Raw genomic sequence first — 7,132 nt, 5'->3', positions numbered from 1 at the left:
TTTTTTTTTTTTTTTTTTTTTTTTTTTTTTTTTGGTACTAGGGATTGAACTCAGGATCTTGCACTTGTGAGTCAGATTCAGTGCCACTGAGCTAAATCCCTGGACCTAACTCACTTTTTTTTTTTTGATGTGGTAAAATATGCATAACAAAATTTCTGTTTGTCTTTCCTCGTTAGATGACTGTGGTACCCTTGTCAAAAGTCACATGAACATGTATGAAGGTTTGTTCCTGGGGTCTCTGTTCTGTTCTGTTCTATCCTGTCAGTCTGTCTATCTTTATGCCAGTACCACATTATTTTGACTAATAGAATGAGACCTCCAATTTATTTTTCTTTTCCAAGATTATTTTGACTATTCAGTGTCCCTTGAGACTTTGAATAACTTTTAGAATGGATTTTTCTATTTCCGTATGAGAAACTCTTTGGGATTTTGGTTCACATTGAATTGACTGTGGGTAATCAAAGATTTCTTTGGGCAGCATTAGCTTTTTAACAGTATTATGTCTCCTAATTTGTAAATACAGAATATTTTTCTATTTATTGGTGTCTTAGTGTCTTTGAGCAATGTATTTTAGTTCATAGTGTACAAGTCTGTTGCCTTCTTGGTTATTTATTTCTAAGCATTTATTCTTTTTGATGCTATTTTAAGTGGAATTGTTTTCCTTTTTGGATTGTTTGTTGTTAGTGGTCAGGCATACCACTGATTTTTGTGTGATGATTTTATGTTGTACCACTTTGCTGAATTTGTTTGTTGTAAGAATTCTTTGTGTGTGTGTTTGTGTGTGTGTGTGTGTGTATAATTTTTAGAGTTTTGTACATCTAAGATCATGTCTCTGAATGGAGATAATTTTACTTTCTTCTTAAGTTTGGATGCCTTTTATTTCCTTTCCTTGCTTGTTTGCACTGGTGAGGACACTTGGCACTGTGTTGAACAAACATGAGCATGGGCATCCTTGCCTTGCTCTGGTCATAAAAAGCTCTCAGTCTTTCTCAGTGACATTTGCTATGGGTGGTTTGGCTTTCAAATGTTAAAACTATAGGCATTTCACCCTAGCTTCCTTTCTTTGCTTTATAGGTAGCTCCCCCCACCCCCATACATGAGAGCAGCTATATGTTCTTTTGATTCATTTGTGGTTTCAGGTTTTATGCTTATTTTCATTGAATTCATCTGCAGTTTATTTATAGAATAAAAGATCTAATGTAACATCTTGAGAATAAATATTTAACTAGTTGGGCAGTATTCCTTACCAATTACTGCTTTTCCTCACTATGAAATGCCTTGTTACCTCCTCCCAACTTCTTTGCCTCCTGTGATTGTGGGTGAGGAAGCTGGTCTTCTAGGGAAGACTGTCATCTGGCTCCCCTGATGTCTTTCTCTGGTTGTATGTTCTCTGTTAAGGATATGTAACAAACATTCTATAAATGTAATCTCAACTCTTAACATGTTTCCCACTAAAGTAGAATGAGTTTAGAAAGGTCTTTTCTTCTTCCCCTTAAAAGAATAAGAAAGGCACAAATCACCCCTAAATCATCTTCTAGAATCACTGTTCATGTGTGATGGCTGTCATTGCAAGCTAGAGGCCTGGTGAGAAGGCTGATTACCCTGATATCTGCCATCTTCACCTTGCAGGGTTAAATTTAAATTTAGTTCTGCTTGAATTGCCAGAGGGAAAAGGCACTGAAGTGAAAACTGAAGCCAGTACTGAAATCTCAGATAAATGAGACGGGGTGGGGAGGGAGACAGGGAGAGATGGAGAGAAGAGAAGAAAGAAAGAGAGAGAGAGAGAGAGAGAGAGAGAGAGAGAGAGAGAGAGAGAGAGAGAGGGAGAGAGAGGGAGGGAGGGAGGGAGGAGAGAGGTATCTCTAAAATTCAAGGGTAAAAATATTTTTAAAAACTTTAAAAATGTAGAGTTTAAAACTGCATTTTAATTTTAGACTGTGTTAGTAGACCCTTGCCCTGCTTTGAAAGATGACTGTTCTTACTCAACTGCTTACCTCCTGTTCTAGTGCCTGTCATTTATCTATCAGGCTGTAACTGCTGGCTCTGTCATATACACATACTGCTCCACAGTCACCCTCAGTTCTGGATGTCTACGAACACAGCACTGGTGGACAGGGGCTTCCTGAGTTCTGTTGTATTCTGAGATTCTTTGTTTTTTTGTTTTGGGTTTGCCTTGCTGCCCTCGCCCCAATACTATTCCCTCTCCAGGATTCATTGGTCTTCTCTTCCAGGGAATCTTGTCTTTTCTTACTTCTGGAAACATTTCTGTCTCTGGTTTTGCTCTTTGTGCATTCCTGCCCTGTACCATTAACATTATCTCAGACCCTTTCCCTGGCAGCGTTCTTCTCTTGTTGCTACACTTTTGAGGCATGATATTGGACTCTGTTTTTTGTTGCATTATTACTGGAAAATCCTTTACTCCTGCCTTTTGTTTTTCTGTTAGGTTCCAGGGGGCAGAGACTTCTTAATCTAACTCTCTGTGACCGTCTTTGCTCTAAAACTCAATGGTGGTTGAACAAGTTAATGATATCTCTCATGTACACTGTGCTGTGTGGGGCTAGGAAGGAAATGTCCTGTTCCTGGGGTTAGTCCCAAGCAAGGCAAGGAAGGAAGATGGTGAAGCTTGCCCACTCACAAGGGGGGCAGGCTTAGGATTGACTGTCCTGGCCAAGGAAGTTCAGTGACAGCCAGGCTTTAGAGGAGATGGCCTTTGGTCAGGCCTCAGAGCAGCATGGGGTCATTGAGGATCTGAAGAGATAAAGTGCAGAGGCCCTGAAGCTAGAGAGTAGAGGGTTGACTCAGAGTAAAATAGGGTTGGGTAGAGGATTGGGAGCTCAGGCCCTGTGACCATGCAGTTCTACAGGGCCTTTGTCTTTTACTGAAAGGGTGCAAGGCACCAGAGGGTTGATGGACTGTTGTCCCTTGAAGATCATCCTGGTTGCACCGTGGAACACAGACTGGAAGGATTAAAGGAGGGACAGGAAGACCCCTTTGGTGGAAGGGAGAGAGGGAATTAGATCTGCTCATAAGAGACTGGGAGAGTAGTGAGAGTGGTGTGCATAGGTGGTATGCATGTGCACTGATGGTAGAGGAACAGGATATGGTGACGAGTTGCTCACTGGGAGAGGGACATGGACCTGTCTCAGTCTCTGCAGATGGAAGAGTGGGGTCACCACCATGAAGAAGGCAGGTGCTATGAGGGGAGCAGGTATGTGGGAATAATAGTGTGTGAGTCTGAGCATGAAGTGCAACAGTGAGTGGGCCTAAGGTGTGACAATGAACATGAGAGTATGAGAATGAGCAGGTGAGTGTTGTGTGTTCCTGTATGAATGTGAGCAAGTGTGAATCCTCCTCTCAGAACTGAGTCCAGTCTTCATATACCCAACTGCATATATGCACACATGCTCATGTGTTCACATGCCATTCTTACCCCTCTAGGCCAAGGTCCACAGAAGCCTGGACACCTCTCACACCTATGCCTTTGGTGGTCTTGAGAATGTCTCCTGTGAGCATGTATGAATGTAGATATGAATGCGAGAATGAGCATATGTGAGAGGGACTGTGTGTGCATAGTGTGTGTGGCAGGATCTGGCGCAGGACCATGTGAAGAGCTTTGTGTTGGGTCAGGGGCTGTCATATGCATGGTGGCAGCGCTCACACTCCAGCTGACCTTAGTCTTTGGGTGGACTCTCAGGAGGTGGGCTGAGGTCGTGGAGGGAGTGCCCTGGGTCAGAGAGGGACAAAGTCAGGACAGTGAGAGAGGTCTGGGAGGGGCTGTAGAGTGTTTCTAGTCACTGGACAGACTGGCATTGTATTGATGCTCAGGGCAGCCACCTCAGAATCACTGTGACCTTGACTGAGAGTAGGTTGAGTGTGCCAGAGATATTTAAAACCTTTTCTCTAGATAACCTCATGTTACTTCAATGTGTTCTCCTTCTGTTAAGTATTTTCAGTCATTCATTTAGATTTGCAGTCTGAATATTCCACATCTGTGAGTGGCCTCTTATATATAGTAAACAAACATGGTTGTCTTTGTCCAAAGCACTTTTTTAGGGCTGTCTGGTGTAAAGACTTAGTGCATCCACTGTGTGGGATAAAAGTCAGATTAATGACCTGAATGAGATTGTGACCCAAGAGTTTTCCAGGAGGAGCTTGCTGTCCTAAAGTGTTTCCCACTGTGCACAGTCTCTTGGTGCTTGCTTTTGCACTTGTGCCTTGGGTGGCCTTGAGAAAATCTGCTGGCAGGGGCCAACTTGGGACTGAGGAATGCCTGCCTTAGTGTCAGCCAGGCCACAGGATGGGCTGTGCAGAATCTCTGACAGCACTGCTTGATTTCTGACCCATTTCACAGATGGGGCAAGGAGCTATGCTTACAGTGGTATGAGTTGGATGTGGGACCCAGAACCCTTGGAGCTGCTTGACTTCCTGGTACGAGCCAAAGCCAACGGAAGCTATGGTCCACCTGAGTCTTTGGGTGCTCTGTAGCTGGCTGTGACTGGTGTTGATTGTCTCTTTTCCCTTTCTTCCTGAGTGGTTTTGTAGTCATATGAGGAGGTCTTTGACATGGGTATTGCCAAATGGCCAGGGCATTATCTGGGGGCTTCCTGGCTTGCTATGGACAGTAGGCTGTGGGGAGGCAATGGCATGTGTATGCATGAGGTATGTATTGTTGATTAGACTGAGTTCTGAGAGGACAGCAGGAGTAGGCAGTGGTTATGGAGACATGGTCATGTTCGAAGAAGACTTGTAATCATGTTTCTCATCCATGAGTTGTAGGTGGGCATAATGCAAGGGAACTTGGGCCTGAAGGCTGCCCTATCAAAGCTGAGCTCATGCTTGGCCTGTGGCATAGTCCCAAGAACTCAGAAGGAGTGTGGTTTCTGTCCTCCAGGAACTGAGCTGGTAGGACATAGGCATACATGTCACCATGGCAGGGTCCATGCCATCATAGTCCAGGGTCATGCAATAACCAGCATTGTCTTCATATCCTGATTTCATGAGTGATGTTCCTCTGCCTTGGGTGATGTCAGTGCTCAGTGCATGTATGTGGGAAGTGCAGGAGTGGTGAGTCCTGTGTGTGGCATGGTGGGGAAAGGAGCTCCCCAGTCAGTCAGGAACTCAGTTCTCCTCTTAGAGTTAGTGTAGCATTGTTTATGCCTACATTTTGTTGAAATATAAGATAGCAACAAGTTTTCTAACATGCCCTTTCCCTTGTCCTCAGTCAGTTCAGGTGAAGTCTATTTGCTCTGCCTTAGATGTGGCTCCTCCCTTTGCTTGCTTCAGGACCCAGTCCTCTAGTTCTAAGTCATGAAGTTGTGGTTGGGCCTTGCCTGTGGCCAATGAATGCTAGCATTTATTTCATAAAGTAGTCCTGCTTTTACTTGATGAAGGGCATTTGAGATGGAGGTTCCTGATTACTAATGAGAAGAAACTAATGCAGGTAGAAACCTGAGGATCTTTACAGCTCTGTGTACTTGAGTTGGTGGCTCATTAGATAAAGGGTAGGAGAGGGGTGCTCTCCTGGCTGCCATCCTGGAGACAGTGGGTACAGTGTATTCTTACTCTGCTTTGTCTTAAAGGCTGTGAAGTGAGCTCTTGCACAGAGAGGTTGCTGTGGGCCCTGGCTGTTCTTGTATTCTCCCAAGTGAATGCCCTTTGGCTTCCACAGAGGCCTGGCAGGGGCTGTTTCCCACTGCTTTGGCTCCTGGTTGATGGGTGTTCATCAGGGTCCAGTTGAGCAGTGAGGCTTGAGGGCCAGACCTGCTGAGAAATCTTCCACTTTACGGTTATGCCACACTTTGTGTATATCTGTTTGGTGTGTGGACATTCAGGCCATGTTCACCTCTTGATTGTTGTGAATAGTGCTGCCGTCAATACACATGTGTAAATTTCTGTGTGGACTATGTTTGTTGATCAATTGGTGTTCCTGGTTTATCATTTCCAGGAACTACCAGACTGTGGCAGTGTGGAAGGACTTCTATTGCCCTACCTCTTAACCAGTACTATTAACTGTCTCTGACTGTAGCATTCAGGGCTGGGGATGTAGGTTAGCAAAAGAATACTTCCCTAGCATGCACTAGGTTCTGGATTGGACCCTAGCACTATAAAGAAAAAAGAATGTTCCTTGCATCTTAACAGTGGTTTTAGATTTCCATTTCCTCAACAGCGAATGATGTTGAGCCTCTTTTCCTGTGTTTGGCCATTCTGTTCAAATCCTTGCCCAGCTCGGGTTTGTTGTCTTGTGATGCCCTGCTCTAAGGGTGAGGGAGGGAAGTGGCCCCTCCTGTGTGTGGGAAACAGGGCTTGGGAGTCCTGCTTGGACATCTGTCTGAGCAGTAATTGTTTCCCAGGGTCTCTTACATGTTCTCCTGTGGTGTATGAGGCCCTTTTTCCTTGTCAGGTTTTTCCTCTTCATTGATTTTTCTGAAGTTTCATTTTCCTGCTTCTTGGGATGCTTAGAAACACCAGCTGGCAAAAAGAAGGTACTTGGTGTAGAGCTGTTGGTTACAGTGGCCTAGTTGTGACTGGTCATCCTGGACCTCTTACCACGTCATAGCTGCGGCAGTGCTTTGTGTTGGGGCTAAGACAAGGGTGGAGGCTTTAGTCCCAGTATCAGGGGAAGGCTTTTTTTGTTTTTCATGTCATTATAGTTAGCACCTTAGCCATTGTAAGTGTCCAGTTCAGTAGTGCGTAGTATATTCTCATCCTTGTTCAACACTACAGGACGTTTTTGTCTGGTCAGCTCCACTCATTGGATACAGATTGTCCTCCCTCATGGCACAGGTTCTAACAAAGTGCTTCCCAGGAACATCTCTGTGAACACCAGATGGATGTGTTTGCTGCCAGTGCCTTCTCTGGCTGTCTCCCATGGTCTCCCATGCTTAGCTTTGACTAGGTTTTGTTAGCCTCAGCTGGAGAGTATTGGTGCTTGGCCTCATCTGGGTCATCCAAGAAGGGTAGCCAGGTCTTGACTTAGCTCCTCCACGAGCAGGGTATTTTCAAGGCCCAGCCTTGACTCTGATCCTAACCAAGAGCCTCCTGGACCTGTGTGTGTGTGTGTGTGTGTGTGTGTGTGTGTGTGTGTGTGTGTGTGTGTGTGTGTGTGTGTGTGTGTGTGTGTGTGTGTGTGGGG

The 7,132-nt window shown here is 44.9% G+C and overlaps 1 protein-coding gene across 4 annotated transcripts in view; it reads left to right on the top strand.

Annotated features, from left to right (window-relative positions):
• Inpp5a (inositol polyphosphate-5-phosphatase A) overlaps positions 1-7,132 on the top strand; it is a 221,898-nt gene that overhangs the window by 63,630 nt on the left and 151,136 nt on the right. The window lies entirely within an intron of this gene.

The sequence above is a fragment of the Fukomys damarensis genome, unplaced genomic scaffold, assembly GCF_012274545.1.
Source record: "Fukomys damarensis isolate Sample0158 unplaced genomic scaffold, DMR_v1.0_HiC HiC_scaffold_8, whole genome shotgun sequence".
In the NCBI taxonomy this organism is placed as follows: domain Eukaryota; kingdom Metazoa; phylum Chordata; class Mammalia; order Rodentia; family Bathyergidae; genus Fukomys; species Fukomys damarensis.
Note: the sequence above shows the minus strand (reverse complement) of the source record. Positions and strands in the feature narration are given on the sequence as shown.